This window comes from Lepidochelys kempii, chromosome 14 (assembly GCF_965140285.1).
Source record: "Lepidochelys kempii isolate rLepKem1 chromosome 14, rLepKem1.hap1, whole genome shotgun sequence".
NCBI lineage: Eukaryota > Metazoa > Chordata > Testudines > Cheloniidae > Lepidochelys > Lepidochelys kempii.
Genome location: NC_136393.1, coordinates 39,010,910 through 39,029,150, shown reverse-complemented (window position 1 = coordinate 39,029,150; position 18,241 = coordinate 39,010,910). Strand labels below are relative to the sequence as shown.

General features: G+C 44.7%; 2 long non-coding RNA genes across 2 annotated transcripts; one reads left to right on the top strand and one right to left on the bottom strand.

Moving 5' to 3' along the window:
- Nucleotides 1–738: 738 nt before the first annotated feature.
- Nucleotides 739–4,772, bottom strand: LOC140898419 (uncharacterized). Its single transcript, XR_013634712.1, has 3 exons — nucleotides 4,685–4,772; nucleotides 1,468–1,615; nucleotides 739–924 (listed from the first exon to the last, which is right to left on the bottom strand). It is a non-coding gene; the product is annotated as an uncharacterized LOC140898419 (long non-coding RNA).
- A 2,990-nt stretch (nucleotides 4,773–7,762) lies between these two features.
- Nucleotides 7,763–16,025, top strand: LOC140898418 (uncharacterized). Its single transcript, XR_012154979.2, has 3 exons — nucleotides 7,763–7,865; nucleotides 9,204–9,246; nucleotides 14,315–16,025. It is a non-coding gene; the product is annotated as an uncharacterized LOC140898418 (long non-coding RNA).
- The last annotated feature ends 2,216 nt before the right edge of the window (nucleotides 16,026–18,241 follow it).

Here is an 18,241-nt window from a genome sequence, read left to right as displayed (position 1 = left end):
ATGGAGCTCGGATTTATTGAGGACTTCAAAAGGCAAATGATCACTTTCCAAAATAGTCCTTTCACATTTTTTTTTCACATTTCCCTAGCCTTTGTTATGAGATTTTTCTCTCTCTTAGAACAATGAAAATGATGAGTATCTGTCTGCAAAAACAATGAGGGTGAGTGCTGGATACGCACTCCAAGAGTCGAGACTAAAATGGGGAACGAAGTGACTGCCTGATCCTGCAGAGATGTGAGATACAGTCAGGAGGAGGAGAGGGTGGCTGGGTGGGCAGGGCCTTGAATGGGCACTGTTTACTCTTGCGAGCCAGAGAGCTGAGGCTGTGAACTGTGAACTCACTGCACGTGTCCCAGAGAGAGAGGAAATGTCCTACGAGTGCTGGGTGAAGTCATCCTTGAACTCTAAAGGGCTACCAATGATGCCCCAAGAGGACAGATGTGGAGAGGGGTCAGCGTCTCCCCATTGCTGAGAGGAAGAGGCAGGGGAAATTCCTCTCTTATGGATTGTGAGCGCTTTTCTACCAGTTTTAACTTGTTCTTCCTTCCTTCGGGTACAATAGTGCTGGAAGCACCAATGTGCTGGGCTGGGCCTTGGATGGGGGGTGGGGTGGGGATTTAGCTTTTATTACTTGCTTGGAAAAGAATAAAGTAGAATTGAGTTTCTCAAACTCCCAGTGTCTTGAATAATGGAGGTAAGGGGGGATGGTCTTTAATGGACTCCGCAGCTGTCTGGCTGTCAGCCGTTGATGCAGCTGGGGAAAAGGCTGGTATCATTCTGGGGTGTATTAATGTGAGTGTTGAATGTAAGCTGCGGGAGGTCGTTGTCCCGCTCTGCTTGGCACTGGGGAGGCCTCAGCTGGAGTCCTGTGTCCAGTACTGGGCACCACACTTTAGGAAAGATGAGGACAAATCGGATTGAGTCCTGAGGAGAGCAACAAAAAATGAACTGAAGTTTAGAAAACCTAAGCTGTAGGGAAAGGTTAAAAGAAGTGGGGCTATTAGTCTTGAGAAAAGCAGCCTGGCGATGGTCTGCAGCCATGCTACGGGCTGTTATACAGAGACTGGGGATCAGCTGTTCTCCGTGGCCACTGAAATTAGGATGAGAATTAAAAGTGTTAACCTGCAGCAAGGGAGATTTAGGGTAGGGATTAGGAAAACTTTCTAACCATACAGGTATTAAAGCCCGGGAATAGCTTCCAAGGGAGCTTGTGGAATCCCCAGCACTGGAGGTGGATGGTTGATTTTTAAGCCCCTTGGCGGTGTTATTTCACCATCCCTGAGCTCCACACACTGCAGGTTCCGGCTGTGATGTTTTCTCAGGGTGCCCCGGACTGTGAATCTCCTTGTTACCCCCCTGCCTCAGCAGGAGGGAGACGTGCTTCTGCTGAACTGGGTGTCAGTTCCCTGTCACCTCCAGGCCTTTTAACTCCCCACCCAAACTCCCCAGGGCTCTGCCAGTCCTTACTTTGCCTTGCAGGTTAACACTAGGCGCTACCTCGTCCTCCAGCTCCTCTGACGTGTCCTTCTGCAGTGTCCAGCCCCTCTCCACTGGACACTCAGAAATGCCCAGGTAAGCCGTCTGCAAAGGGACAATACCAGCTTGTTTGATTGACCTGAGGATGAGCACCAATATAACATCAGGTTTCAGAGTAGGAGCCGTGTTAGTCTGTATTCGCAAAAAGAAAAGGAGGACTTGTGGCACCTTAGAGGCTCAAATCAATTGGTTAGTCTCTAAAGGTGCCACAAGTCCTCCTTTTCTTTTTGCGAATATAACATCACAGCATTGAGATATATTTGTAGTGAAAACAAACAGGCGTTTATCAACAAAGATTAAGATTGAAGAGAGAGTGAGCGAAGCAATCAGACCAACTGCTTACGCATCAAACACCAGGTATAACAGGATTCAGATAGTCTGAGTTTAACTTAAACACGTGAAATCAATGTCTAAAGCATTCTCCCAGGGTCAACAACCACCATCACTGGGATCCCCCTTTTGATGAATGCAAAATGTGCTCTCCTGTTTCCTTCCTGAAGGGTTGCAGGGTGCGGTTCTTGTCCCCCAGTTATAGTCCAGTAAACTGCTGACGTGCCCCCACCCCACATTGTTTGTTCTCCGGTGTGCTCTTTCTCTTGACTCTCAACCTTTCCCAACCACTGCACCCCTTTCAGAAGTCTGATTTGTCTTGCCTACCCCCAAGTTACTCACTTAAAAACAACTTGCTTACAAAATCAGACATGAACATACAAAAGTGTCAGAGCCACTATTACTGAACAATGGCTTCCTTTCTCATTTTTACCATACAATTTTATAAAATAAATCAATTGGAATATAAATATTGTCCTTACATTTCAGTGTATAATATATAGAGCCATATATAGAAGTGATTGTCTGTCTGAAATTTTAGTTTGTCCTGACTTTGCTAATGCTTTTTATGTAGCCTGTTGTAAAACTAGGCAAATATCTAGATGAGATGATGTACCACCTGGAAGATCTCTGTGTACCCCCAGGGGGGGCACATACCCCTGGTTGAGAACCATTCCTATATGCAAACAGGGCTGCAACTGTGTTCTTTATAATGCTTAATCTACCTATTAACTTTGGGAGAGAGATATCCCTTTGTCCGGCAAAACTGGTTTGTCAACCCTGCCTGGATTCAGACTATAAAACACTTTCTGGTATACAAACATAGTTCATCCTCTGCCCACACGTCTTACAATGATCCTGAGGACCAGTGTGACCTGAGCCTTTATTAGAGGCCGCCCATGACCTGTTGTGGATAAATACTATGAAAGCAATGCCTGAAGAGCAGTGAGTTTGTCAGCCCTGATAGGCGTTGTCGTCATAGAACAGTCCACCCTTTTCCACTCAACCCTGAAGGGCTTTTCGGGGAGGCTAGTCCCCCGGCCAACGTTCCCTCTAATTTTTAACCGGCCGTGCGCCCAAATAATTTCTTCTGTGCCGCCGCTGAAGCAAAAAAAAAAAGCCGGAGTGCTTAGAGGGAGCAGTGCCCCCCGGCCCCACCCCTTCTGCCCGAGACCCCAGCCCTTCTACTCACCCGCAGGAGCCCCGAGCCCTGCCACGCCCACCGTGGCCGGAGGAGCACTGGCCTGAGCAGCAGCCCAAGCCACAGGCCGCTGAGCTGCCCCAAGCCGCCTGCCCCTGCCCCCCACCCCGGGGAGGGACACAGCGAGCAATGGGAACCTCCTGGGTGGGGAGGTGGAGTGGAGGAGCAGAGAGGAGGGACTCACCAGGTAGCGGCTGGCGGTGGGGGCCTCAGGAAAGGAGTGAAGCAGGGAGGGGAAGAGGCGCAGAAAGTCAGGACCATCACAGCCAAGGCGTCCGCTGGTGGCTGCGCTAGGGGAGACTTAGCCTCCCTTTGCCTATTATACCTGCTGCCCATGCTCAGACCAGAGCTGCCAGTTCTTAAGATGGTTAAAGAAAACAGTTTGACAGCATGCTGCCTGGCAAGAGATCACTTATCAATAGTTTTCAGAGTAGCAGCCGTGTTAGTCTGTATTCGCGAAAAGAAAAGGAGTACTTGTTAGTCTCTAAGGTGCCACAATAGTTGTGGTTGTGAAACCCACATTTCTTTATTGCTTTGTCTTTATGGTCCCCACTTCTCTATTCCTTATCTGTGCCGTCTCTGTCTGGTTCTTTGATTGTTTCTGTCTGTTGAATAATTAATTTTGCGCGGTGTAAATCAGTTAAGGTGGTGGGGTATGATTGGTTAGAGAGTTTTGTTACAATATGTTAGGATTGGTTAGTAACATTTTAATAAAATGATTGGTTAAGGTACAGCTAAGCAGGACTCAAGTTTCACTGTATTAACTGGGGTCCAAAAGGAAATTCTTTGGGAACCAACTTCAGGACACAGCTCAAGATCAGAGCTCCAACACTTCAACACCCTGCCAAAGCTGGAGTTCCCCAGATCACCTGACCCAGTCTGGACAACAGGAAAAGTTTGTCTGCCCTATTGGGAGTGATTAGCATTGTCTGCTTAGTGTGTGTATTCTGACTGTTTTGGTCATTGCTAATAAATAGAGGATAAGGATATTACTGTGTGTTGAAAGGAATCTTTAACAGCCCACAACTGGGCAGAATGTTTACCGGGACAGTGAACAAATCAGATTCAGGATACTTAATGCACAACAGTTTATCTGAGGAAGAATTACACAAGCAGTATAAGGTTATACAATGCACATCTCCCTAGTGAGCCTCAATTCCCCAAGCATATTTTTTTTTAATCTTAATCAGCAATGCATGTCTTTTTTTATATTGCTTACACATTTCGTGCCCGAGCCAGAAGCACAGCAGAAATGATACAGTTGTTTCACAAATCCACAATAACATTGCCCATTCAATGTCACTCCATTCCGTCACTTGACATACAATATCGTACTAGGCACACATCTGAGACCTTATTTTTCTACAACTTCTTCAACAATTTCATATTTTACAGTTATTACAAGTCTGGGTGGTTATTTGATTTGATTTAATGTTCCTTCGTTGGTCTATATTTCCATATCCCAGACTGTATAATTCCATTCTCTTTCCTCCAAATTTGGCAGTGTCAATCTAGGGCGAGTGATAAAGGTTTCAGTCTCGTGGGGGTGTCAGTGGTATTGTTTACACTACATTCCTTGGTCCGTAGGCCGGGTTTGGTTATTTATTCTTACATTACCCTTTTTCTTTTGATGCTGTTAGGGGGCTGCCCTCCACTCTCCCACTCCCCTGGTTCTTGTCACGCAGACAGCAAGCAGCAAAAGACCAGAAGTCCGAAGTGCAGACAGTGCGATGTTTATTGGGGTTAATATCTAGCAAGCATGATTCCAGTTTCCCCGCCTACTTCCTGTCTGACCCCAGTTTATATAGTAATATTCTCAGCTATACCTTAACCAATCATTTTACTGAAATCTATCTGACCAATCCTAACATATTGTAACATAATTCTCTAACCAATTATATCCCACTACCCTAATTAACTTACACCTAGCAAAATTAATTATACAGCAGACAGATTAATAATAGAAAAGTGGGGGCCATAAAGATAAAGCAATACAGAAATGAGAGTTTCATAATTACAACCATTGATAAGTGATTTCTTGCCAGAAAGAATGCAATCTAACTAAGTTTTCTTTAACTATCTTTATCTGGAGGCGATAGGCAGTATCAGGACAGGATTGTATTCCTAACAGCCCAATAGCACCTGATTTCAATGTGACTAGGTTGAAATGTGAGGAGGTGACCGGTCGCTTCCCAGCCTATGGCTGCCCTGCTGCTTAGCCTCAGACTATTCTAGTGAGAGAAGGCCCGTACACAGGCAGACTTGTGATTTTGATTCTTTGTTTTATACCTCTATAACTAGCTAAGTAATAAAAATACACCTAAATTCTTCAAGTATAGGCCTTTACAGGCAGGCCCGAATATCTATATTCTAACAGATGCCAACATGTGTTTTGATTTATTTCGTACAGACCCCACCAACCATTTTTCATGGTAAGGTTACCCCAATTTTTATTTGGCTACCAGAATTTATTAGTTTGTCTTCATCCCTCTCTGGGTATTTACCACAATCCATTTCCCTCTGATACGATTTCATAGTACCCTGTTTTATGCCCCAGGCACTTGTATATATTACTGGATACACTTCTTGTGCCTCTCCGTTGGCTATACCAAAAAGGACATGGCTGCACCGGCGTATGGTACATGTATGCACTTGCACCTTCCAGGTATCTTGGAATGACTGATTAATAAGAATAGATAAGATAAGAATAATAACTCAATGCCCAATTAAGTATCTCTGGCCAATTATCTCTCTGACTTTGTTTCAAGATATCTCTCCATTGTTCTCCCAAAATTGCCAGGACTTCTCTACATGCTTCTCCCCAAGAAAATCCTGAGCAAATATTTCTTGTCCCAAAACACTTTTTCCTAATAATTCACTTAATTCCATTACAAAATATCCTATTTCCTGATCCACGATTTCCCCTTGTTCCCCAGTATGTGCTGATTGTACCAATTGTCCCGGAGTTTCTTTTACTCTCTCTCTCAAGGTGGAGAGACTCCGTGTATTTCCTAATCCCATCCCAGTATTAAATGTTTCCCAGACTGTGTCTCTTTTAACCATCCCTCTTCTTCCCACATCCCAAAACCAACATGTTTTGTATTTTGCAACTCATTTAGAACAATTTGGATAATGACTGTCTATCATCCAATCCTGAAGGATTAAATTTACAAAAATTTTAAATCTATATCCGTTGTGTATATATCTATGGCTATGATCATAATTTGAAATTTACCATTCCATACATTCAGGGGAATGGTTAGTTACATTGTGATGTTCTTGTGTCAATTTGGTTACACTAACCCATGTTTTTCCTTCTCTGTATTGTAGATTACCCCCATATGAGGTATGGCATTTTAAAGTACATTTCTGACCTTCAGGGCACTTTTGTCTGGACACTTCCCATCCCTTGAATTGGGTATCATGACGATGTCCTTTTACCATTACCCACCCATTTCCTGGCTCCAATTTAAATACAGATTCATTATCATGCCCCAGTGAATGTGTGTTTTGTGTACACCAATCACACTTTCACTGACATATCTCCACATTTTCGGTGGTTTTATACAATTTCACAGCTGATCTTATACCTCTGGCTGGAATTTTTGTTTCATTTTCAAACCAGCCCCCTTGAATTATACATTCTTGGGGTCCTGTCCCCAGATGGCGGGTTGGTCTGTCTGAGGGGTGTCTCCATATGGTATATTTGGTTTCCGCAATTCCCAGTTCTGGTATCAATTACTTTGGACTCGTGGGTCCCCAATTCATGGACACAATTTCTTACATTTGAGGTCCTTCAACATCTTTTACTACTTGGATTATATTCTCTCTGAACTACTAACATATGTTTTCTAAAGTCCCTTGCTACCCTTTCGTTAATAGTTTAGAAATCGATTCTTGAACAAAGCATGTGTTTCTATGTGGGTTCGTTACATGAGTTATCCATATCCTTTGAGTATCTTTCTTAGCTTCAAAGGGATAAACTGATTCCTTTACTATACAGTGCCAGACTTCCCTGTCTCCCACATCCAATTCTTCCACCTTATTATACACTTTACCGGGCTTAGCAACTTGATATCCCTTACTGAGTTATGGAGAGTGTGACACCCTGGCTCCCTCTTATTTACTTCTGTTATATAATTAGGATGTGTTTTGTACATAGGATGCCTTGTGAGGTAGCATTCTAAAAGTCTTGATCTGCTAGATGTTAATATCTCATTGGATTGTGTGTGCTACCGTAGTGTGTGAAGTTATAATGTTTGGGGATGTATCTGTTACTGAAACCTGTTGTGAGGTTGAAAACACTCACCAGCAGCCTTTCGGGTACAACAGTAAAAAGGACAAACAATGTGAATGGCTTATTGAGCAAATGTACAAACCAGAAGGATTATCCCAGGAACTGTGGACAATAGAAACCTCTCAGAGCTATCAGCACACAATAGGAACTGCTTGACCCAAGTCACAGCAAAAGAGCTTTCCAGCAAGCGGGGAGAAGATATAAAAGGGGGGAAATGACACCATGAGGTGTCATATACATACAGAGAAGGGTAGCATAAAATCCCTCCTGGGCAGCTGTACTGAATCTTTGCCTGTAAGGGGTTAAGAAGCTCAAATAACCTGGTTAGCACCTGACCCAAAGGACCAATAAGGAAAGAAGATACTTTCAAATTTGTCGTGTATGTGTGTGGCGGGGGAGGGTTTGTTTGTTTGTGCCCTCTCCGGACGGAGCGAGAGACCAGGCAGGCACAACAACTCCTGAAAACATACCTGAAATGAACCATCTAAAATTACAAAAATTGTAAGTAAGGCAAGGAAATGCATTAGATTATCTTTTGTTTTAGCTTGTAAATTTTCCCTATGCTAAGAGGTCGGTTTATTCCTGTTTTGTAACTGTGAAGCTGAGTCCAGAGGAGAGTCCTCTGTGTTTTAAATCTTTTTATTACCCTGTAAAGTTACCTTCCATCCTGATTTTGCAGGTGTGATTCTTTTACTTTTTTCTTTATTATAAAGTTCTTCTTTTAAGAACCTGATTGGGTTTTAGAACACTAAAAATCAAAGGATTTGGTCTGTGCTCACTTGGTTAACCTATTAGTTGGTATATGATTCTCAAGCCTCTCCAGGAAAGGGGGTGAAGGGGCTTGGGGGGATATTTTGGGGGAATAGGGACTCCAAGTGACCCTTTCCTCAATTTTTGTGTAAATCACTTGGTGGTGGCAGCAATACCATCCAAGGACAAGGAAGGGAATTTGTGCCTTGGGGAAGTTTTTAACCTAAGCTAGTAGAAATAAGCTTAGGGGGTCTTTCACGTGGGTCCGCACATCTGTATCCCAGAGTTCAGAGTGGGAAGGGAACCCTGATATGAGGGGACCTCACTCTCCCTACGACAACACACCTGGAAACACCTGAGGAAAAAGACTAAATGGTGAGAAGTGATAGTCCCAGGCTAGAGAGATTTCTAGCCTGTGTATAAAAACTTGGGAAACCCAAGCTACAAAGTCAAGGCAGCTTGTGCCTTAAGAATCTGCCTGCCTGTTTATCACTCAGGGTGAGAATTTGCTAATATATATCCTACCTATTTAACATGTTAAGTTGCAGTTTTGTTTATTTATCAGGTAATCTGCTTTGATCTGTTTGCTACTACCTAGAATCACTCAAAATCTATCCTTTGTAGTCAACAAACTCATTTTTGTTTTGTCTAAAACCAGTGTGTAAATTCATAATGGTGGGGGGAGGAGGGGGTAAAAGCTGTTGCATATCTTCTTCCACATTGAGGGAGGGGGTGAACTTCATGATAATTTTATTCCCCAGAGGGGGGTTGTGCACTTGAGTAGCTGGGCAGTTCCTTAGCTGAGTCCCCCATGCAGAGCTCAGCCTCTGTATGAAGCTTCAGCTGGGTGCATTTCAACCTGTATGTGTGCTGGTAAGCGCAGTCCGAAGTCTGGGGAAGGCTTGGCGGTCTGCGCAGCATTACTATGAAAAGGGAACCCAGACTAGTGAATTAGGAGGGCTCAGTGGTACCCCAGTTCCAAGTGGCATCCTGGGAAAAACCTGTAATAGAGTTTTCAGATTTCTGTACTAGAAAATCGGCTGTCTGGATAGAAATGTCTTTATCTCCTTTTACGTTGCTTTTTTCCAGCCTTCCTTTTCCCTCTGATCCTAGTGAAATAAACACTGCAAAAGTAAGTATTATCAGAGAAATAAGTTCAACATGACTTTTCTCCAGCACTTTTGCAGGGGTTGGTTCCAAGTTGTTGCCCACAGTCAGGTTTACTTTGGCTGGGACTTTGATCAAATCCGTCCTGTTATCTACCCCAAGACTGGAATTTAGACTTTCCAAAAGCTCTTTCAAAACTTTTCTTCAGAGAATTAACCCAAGAGGCTCCTTTCTGGTTTGGGGATTTTTCTTTCATATTTAAGTACGTCAGAAGCAAGAAGCCTGCTACACAACCAGTGATTAAGGTTTCTTTAATACCTTGGAACACTTAAGAAGGACAAGGTCATTGCAGAAAAACTAAATGAATTCTTTGCATCTGTCTTTACAACTGAAAAACTATAGTGAAAACCAATTTACTAGAATTTTTGAGGGGAGCATTAGACAAGATGATCCAGTGAATACAGTGTACTTAGATTTTCAGAAAACCTTTGAACCCTTACTAACGGTTTTTAAGCAAGTAAGCTGTCATAGGATAAGAGAGACAGTCCTTTTGAGAATGAATAATGGTTCAAATATAGGAAACAAAGAATAGGAATAAAGGGTCAGTTTTCAGAATGGAGAGAGATAAATAGTGGTGTCCCCAAGAGATCTGTACTGGGCCAAGTACTGTTAAACATATTTGTTAATAATCTGGGGGGAAAGGGGTAAACAATAAGGTGGCAAAATCTGTAGATAATACAAAACTACTTAAGATAGTTAAGTCCAAAACAGACTGCAAAGAGTTACAAAGGGATCTCACAAAACTGGGTGACTGGGCAAGAAAATGGCAGATGAAATTCAGTCTTGACAAATGCAAAGTCATGCACATTGGAAAACATAATTCCAACCGTACCTATAAAAGGATGGGATTTAAATTAGCTGTTACCACTCAAGAAAGAGATCTTGGAATTATTGTAGATAGTTCCCTGAGAACATTCATTCAATGTGCAGCAGCTGTCAAAAAGCTAAAAGTGTTGGGAATCATTAAGAAAGAGAGAGATAATAAGACAGAAAATATTATTACCTTTATATAAATCTATGATATGCCCACATCTCAAATAAGATATACTGGAATTGGAAAAAGACACAGAAAAAGCAAAAATGATCAGGGGTCTGGAACAACTTTATATGAGAAGAGATTAATAAAATTGGCACTTTTCAGCTAGGAAAAGAGACGACTAAGGGGGAATATGATAGAGATCTATGAAATCATGACTGATGATGAGAAAGTAAATAAGAAAGTGTTATTTACTTCCTTTTGTTACACAAGAACCAGAGGTTATCAAGTGAGATTACTAAGCAGCAGGTCCAAAATAGACAAAAGGAAATATTTATTTATTTACACAACACAGCGTTAACCTGTGGAACTTCTTGTTAAAGGATGTTGCAAAGGCCAAGACTATCACAGGATGTTCCTTTTTTTCATTTGTTTGTTTTTTTGTGGGTTGTGGTTGTTTTTCTGTAAAAGAACCAAATAAATTCATGGAGGACAGGTCCATTAATGGCTATTAGCCAAAATGGGCAGGGATGGTGTCCCTAGCCTCTATTTACCAGAAGCTGGGAATGAGGAACAAGGGCTGCAGCAGTTGATCATTGACTGTTCTGTTTCTTTTCTTTGAAGCACCTGGCATTGACCATTGTCAGAAGACAGAATTCTGGGCTAGATGGTCTTTTGGTTTGACCCAATCTGGCCATTTTTATGTTCTTATGCTTGGACCCCCAATAAAGGTGTTCATTGTATTAAAATTTGATCAACTAATCTTCTGGCTTATTCTTCAGGTGGAGTCCTGTGGCACAGACAGGTTCAGTAATCACATAACCAACAAGCCCACAAGCACTAAAACGAAGCAAATTCCACAGCATACTTCTTGCTTCCATAAATTCATCGGTCAACATGCCAAAACAAAAACAAAACACACAAGGCCTCTGACTGGGCCTTAGTGATTAGTACATACTATGCATTTATTTTGAAAATTGATAAATCTTGGAAAGTATCATTTGATTTGATCAGAATGTTTTTGCACATCTCTGGCCACGTACTTAATGGGAAAGGGTTTCTTTTATCTAGGTTTTATTGTACCTTTGTTTACCAATTCTTTAAGCATCACTGTGTTTTCTGTGTTCCATTGATATGCCAATTGTTCCTTCTGATCTTCTTTTTATTTGTGTTGATCTTTTTTCTCTCCAAATCTTCTTGAGTGTTTGCACCAAATTTGCTACCCAGATCGTCTTTGTACCTGCTCAGGCATTTGTTTCTTTGGTATTGACAGGAACTCAGGAGTTCTTATAATTCAGCCTGTTATTAATTCAAAGGGGTTAATAACATAGCAAAGAAACAATTAACAATGTTCAGTACAGAGAACCATTTAGCCCTGGCCACTGCACCGGCCATTACAGTTGTAAGGTTGGTTACAATTGGGACCCTAGGTACTGTAGATTTACAAATTTTTATAATTAATCAGTCGTGGGATGCCATCTGACATCTGGTTTCCGTACATGCCAGGTTGGGGAGTTGTAGGGGCTTTGACACTTTGCTACTAGCCCTTGTGCTTTTAAATTCTGCAACAGTTTCTTTATGTGGGGAACAGCTTTTACTGGGTAGGAATACTGAGGAGTTAACTTTACAAATTTCCCCACTATCTTTACTGCCACTTCCATGCCTTCCCATTCAAATTTCCCACTTTCTTAATCCTTCTGAAATGACCTGCTCATTCACGGTCTCCCTCTCTCTTTTCTAGCACCAGCCTTTGACCAAATTAATTATCCACTTCTCCCATTGTACCACATCTACTTCCAATACAGCGTCCTCAGTCACGCTGTTACAAACCACTGTATCTCTTTAAAATTTAGTTTGATCTACTACCCATAGGAGACGTTTCAGTAAGCTCCCTTTTACTTCTTTGCTGTGGAATCCAAACAAAGAAACCCTTTACCCTCTCTGCACATCTTCCTGCACTGACTTAATTAAACTTGCCTTCGCTTCTGCATTAATTAATGCTAGCAACCATTATATGTTTCCTTCTGTCCCCACTTCCACATCTACCAGTTATGTGGAGCTGTAATGTGGTTACTAACATTCAATCTTGGGGACAGAGGTTGCTAAGGGTGAGGCGTTTTTACTGAGATGTGAGGCTACCCTGATGGGAAGCTGCCACATCCATCTGAGCCAATTCCTGGGATAACAAGCCATGAAAGCTCACCGGCAGATCTCCTGTATCTGATCCCATGGTCTCACCAGCCCTAGCTCATGGCTGCAGCGTCAACTGTGATCTAGTCCTTGCCATCAAATCACTTAAAGTAGCTAATAGTTTCCAGAATTTGGCCATCCAGATGAGCTATATCTGCCCCCCCTTTCCTGAAGCTGAGCCCATACCTGAGCTCACAGTGATCCCCCACTAGACACTCCACATCTCCTACCGTACCGTCCTCGGCCTTGTCCTATTTCATTATAACTACCATGCCCCATGTCAGTGTGGGTGCAGCCATTACAGCCTTCCCAATAGCTGCAGGAAGCCTCACTAACCATCTTCCAAGAAGAACCACCTGCTCCACTTACTACCCTTTCTGCCTCCCGAGCTGCTGTGATCAGTCCAGTCTGATCTAAATCCATCCAAGATCCTATGAACACCTTAAACCATCAAAGATCAAATCCATCACCTATTTCTCCTCGATTTCAACCAGAGAGCATACCAACAACCATGTTGTACAATAAGCCAGAACAGATTCCTCTTCCCTCTGATGGATCAATAAAACTGCTCTTCTCAATTCAGAGGGGGTCAGAAAGTAACGGGACATTTTCCGGCTAGCACCGTCTCTGTCATCTTCGTTTAACTCTGCCGCAATTTCTGCCAACAACGCCGTTCCTTCCGTAGAGCCAGCACAGGTTATTATCAGTTCTCTTAAATCTACAAGATCTAGATGTTTTCTAACCATGTATCCCAACAGCCAAGACAAACACGTTCTCTTAGTGAAAGAGCCAAGTTGTTTAGCCAGTGCCTGTTTTTCAGTTACGGCCAGAGGACGAATTACTTCCTCTTGTATTTGCCATGGAGGCTGAGGCATTTGTTCTACCATTACTGGCTGAGCTGCCGGAGGCCCTGGAAGGGGCTCCTCTTCCTCCACCTGTATATTTATTCTCTCCTCCAAATCCTGCCACGTCTGGGTTACAGCTGTTGTCTGCTGGGCATGAGTTACCTTCTGTGCTACAGCACTTTGCAAATCACGCGTCAGGTTTTCATTTTGCAATTTTAGTTTTTCCAATTCCTGTTCCAAAAGTTCCTTTTCATATTCACAGGCATGGTGCTTTTCTGTGAGCTTATTTACAGCCTGAGACATAGCACAGGTGACTTGTGCTGCTGTTTGGGCTTTCTTGGGTGTGTAACCCTTTTGATAGCCCAACAACAAGTTGTTCAAACCTTTCTTATGCAGTGTAGAGACTGCATCAGTCAAACATGGATCGGACCCCTAGCTTTTAAACACCTGTCTTAACAAGCACTCATCAACCATAGGTGGAGGCTTCAGGGCACCCCCTTTGTCCTCCAGAGTAAACCCGCCTTGCTCGCACTTGCAGAACATCATAGACTCAAAGATAGCACTAATACAGCCCTGCGTACCTGTGTATTTCCCTCTCTCCCAATAATCTGTAACCAATCTGGTCCCAAGCTCTATCCAGTCCTCAGTTCCCTGGCCAGTATAATATCTTAAGACAATATTTAACTTATCCAACCAGTTCAGAAACAGTTGACTTATTCACTGGCATGGTAACCATCCTCTGCTACCAAATGTTGAAATGGATCTTTAACTGGGCAGAATGTTTAGCGGGACAGTAAACAAGTCAGGTTCAGGATACTTCATGCACAACAGTTTATTTGAGGAAGAATTACACAAGCAGTATAAGGTTATACAATGCACGTCTCCCTAGTGAGCCTCAATTCTCCAAGCAAAAACCCTCAGTACTTATGCTGGCCCCACACAGTATTCTGATTGGCTAGCAAAGCAGGTATAGCTACTGATCTAGATGAGGACTTCTCTCTTTTCTTGTCTTCTCTTCTCAGGCACCGGGTCTATCAAGGATTCCCTGGAGGAAGAGACTTGGCTACCCTGGGACCCTCTTTCTTACAGCGTCATAGACCTCTTCAGATGTTAATTAGGGAACCCTTCTTCTTCTTCTCTTCCTCTCCTCCTCCTCTTTAGCTAATTTACGTTGCTTAACATTTATACCTTTTGCTCTCAGAGGAGTCACATGTCCTTGAAACATGCCTTATGGGCATTCTATTACTAGTTTTCTCCTAATTAAAACTTTGGAAGGGACTGCAGAAGGGGTAGCAACCAGACATCACCCCACATTTACGCTCTCATCAATCATTCACTCAAGCTGTCAGCATGATGCTTTCCAAAGGGGTCATTTGGTCATTTTGCCCCAGGTCAGCTTGTGCCTAGCTCACTGATCTCATGTTTATACGATTTCTTTACCTGTTGAGCTGGCATATTGACTGACAAAGGTTGGTAATAGAACAGACACACAGAATAGAGAATTTCCACATGAACCGTTTGATGCTAAGGAGGCCCTGCTCCCAGAATCCTCTAGCAAATTGAAACATGTCAAGCCAAACTACATTCATGTGCACCACATTCATCCCTAACATCCACAGTAATTCAAAATAATTCAGCACCATCCCAATACCCCGGACTGTGAATCTCCTTGTTACTCCCCTGCCTCAGCGCAAGGGGGACGTGCTTCTGCTGAACTGGGTGTCAGTTCCCTGTCACCTCCAGGCCTTTTAGCTCTGCACCCAAACTCCCCAGGGCTCTGCCAGTCCTTACTTTGCCTTGCAGGTTAACACTAGGCGCAACCTTGTCCTCCAGCTCCTCTGACGTGTCCTTCTGCAGTGTCCAGCCCCTTTCCACTGGACACTAAGAAATTCCCGGGTAAGCTGTCCCAAAAGGGACAATACCAACTTGTTTGATTCAATTGAGGATCAGGCCCAATATAACATCACAGCTCTGAGATATAGTTTTAGTGAAAACAAATAGGAGTTTATTAATTAAGATTGAAGAGAGAGTGAGTGAAGCAATAAGACCAACAGGTTACACATCAAACACCAGGTATAACAGGATTCAGATAGGGTGAATTTAACTTTAAGAAGTAAAATCCAGGGCTAAAGCATTCTCCCAGGGTCACCAGCCACCGTTGCTGGGATCCCCTCAGGGCCATCCTTAGGCATATGCATTTACGTTTACAAATTTACAAATCAAAAATAAAACAGTGTAAAATTTTAGACCCTACAAGTCCACTCAGTCCTACTTCTTGTTCAGCCAATCACTCAAATATGTTTACATTTGTGGGAGAGAATGCTGCCGGCTTCTTGTTTACAATGTCACCTGAAAGTGAGAACAGGTGTTCTCATGCCACTGTTGTAGCCGGCACCGCAAGATATTTACCTGCCAGATGTGCTAAAGATTCATTTGTCCCTTCATGCCTCAATCACCATTGCTTAACCTCCCCTGGCCTATTATACCTGCTGCCCATGCTCAGACCACAGCTGCCAATTCTTCAGCTTTTCAGACTCTTCTAGGGGTCTATGGGGAAAATTTTTCACCTGCCAGGGAAACCCCCTCTGCCTGGTAATTCCCATTTGCCAGCCTCCTGCAGAAGGAGACTGAATCCACCTGGAGAGGCATTTTTTTTTTTGAGCTTCTCCCACAGACATAGCTGCCATCTCTTGTTGGGGGTGAATTAATTAGCTCTCTTGCCGGTGGCTGGCAGCTCCCATTATGTGTAGGGCATGGGAAGCCGGCCCGCACCATGCTGGGGGCTGGGACAGCCACACCAGGGGGGGACGGAGGACAGAGGGGAGCTGAAAGGGGGCTGAAGAGGCATGGGGGGTGTAGCTAAAGTGGGATTGAGCGGGGATCAGGGATGCATGAGGGGAAGGAGGGGTATGCAGGGGGCAGAATGGGATGGGGGCATGGGGTGTACTGAAGGGATGATGGGGCAGATAAGGGGGGAATAGGAATGTATGAAGGGGCAGGAGGGGGTGAAGGGAATGGGGGTGCTGAAGGGAGGTTGGGGCAATGCAGGGGAATCAGGGGAGGCTTATGGGGCAGGTGGGAACAGGGCTGCAATAGAGAGAAACTCTGAGTGGGGGGTTGGGCTGGAGGCAGAGCAGTAGCAACACTGAGGGAGAGAAGAGCTGGGGCTGGATGAGTCCGGAGCCGGGGGCGGTGAGCAGCTGGGGAGAGCGTGGGGTGACCCTGGGCAGAGGGCCCAGTGCAGGGAGACACCACCAGCCAAGAGGCCTTGCAGGCGACACTTGGGGATGGACTCATAACCCTGACAGGGGGGAGGGGGTTTGCTGGAAAGAGGGGTTCTGCCACCTAGAGCCTGAGTAGCCCATGCTAGAGGATGCGTCTGACCTGCATCATCCCTGCAGCACGGCCAGGGACTGGGAGGGAGGCCTGGGACTTGTGAGGACTGAACTGCCCTTATATTCCAGAGATGGCAGTTTGTGCTTCCCCCGTGCCCAAAGAGCGGGGTGACATGTTTTCCTTTAACCTTTCCCTTTTTTCCCTTAATTTTTTTTATGAGTTGCTGTTTAATAAATTGTATTTGTTCTGAACTCTATGAAATGGTCAGGGAAGAGGACACTGAAGCATCCAGTTCGGAGAGAGAACCCTGGATCTGGGATATCCCTAACCCCTGTCCTGAGTGACCAAAACAAGATTGGGAGTCGAGTCCCCCAGCAATCCCGGGCCCAGCCTTGTCGGCTTACAAGGACTCTGCCACACAGGAGAGTGGAAGGGAGCCCTCAAGGTCAAGCAGGTCTCTGGGTAAAGGGGGAGGGGGCAAGGACTCAGATCCTTTCGCTAGCCAATTCCACCAGGGCCATGCACAAGCCAGGAAAGTTCCTCACAATAGCGAGACCATTCCCCCGCTTACCTGTGTGCATATTTATTGCACATTCTCCTAAAAGTAATTGAGTATTTTAGGAAAAAGTATCAGAGCGACTCTGGGGGAAGAGGCGGGACGGGGAGGTTCTGGCACTCCTGCTGGAGTGTCCGACTTTTAAATATTACCAAGTTGGCCACCCATGTAGCTAGCTGAGAGGCTGTGAAAAATGTAAACAAGCATGCAAATACCACTTTTCACAGCAGCAGCCTTACTAGCTAGCAATAAATAAATCATAGACTCTCAGGGTTAGAAGGGTTCTCAGGAGGTCATCTAGTCCAACCCCTTGCTCAAAGCAAGACAAATCCCCAATTTTTGCCCCAGATCCCTAAATGGCCCCCTCAAGGATTGAACTCACATCGCTAGGTTTCGCAAGCCAATGCTCAAACCACTGAGCTATCCCTCCCTTCCTCCCTCCCAGATATTGGGGAGGGGGATGTTGATTTGTCTATGGGTAAGGGGACAGTGAGCCCCTTACTGAAATTTAGTGGGGGGGTATGGTTGGCTCTCTCCTACTTCCAAAAGAAAGGGGAAGGGCTAACGAGAAATCAAGATTCGGAGACTGACAATGGGCAGGGGCCAATGCTCCAGGTCAGCCTCATTTGCAGGGCAGGCAGGCCCATGAGGGAGTCAGGAGCCTGGGGTCCTGTCCTCTGTGTGAGCTGGAGTTGGCAGGGCCCGAGCAGGGCGGGAGGCGCTAAGGAGAGAGGAGGGCGGTGCTGGGACCAGAGCAGGGCCGGAGGCGCTAAGGAGAGAGCAGAGCTGGGCTGGGAGCAGAGCAGCACCAGCCAGAAGCAGGGAGGCGCAGCCCAGGGAGCTGAGCTGGGGGCAGAGCAGCAGCAGTGCTGAGGCAGAGGGGAGGTGGGGCTGGAGCAGTCTGGAGCCGGGTGCAGTAAGCAGCTGGGGAGAGCGAGGGGAATGTGAGCAGAGGGCCCGGTGCAGGAAGATGCCCCCAACCAAGAGGCCTTGCAGGCTGCACTGGGAGGGGGATCTTATCTCCAGTGGGGGTGGGGGGGACACTGGGAAGAAGGGT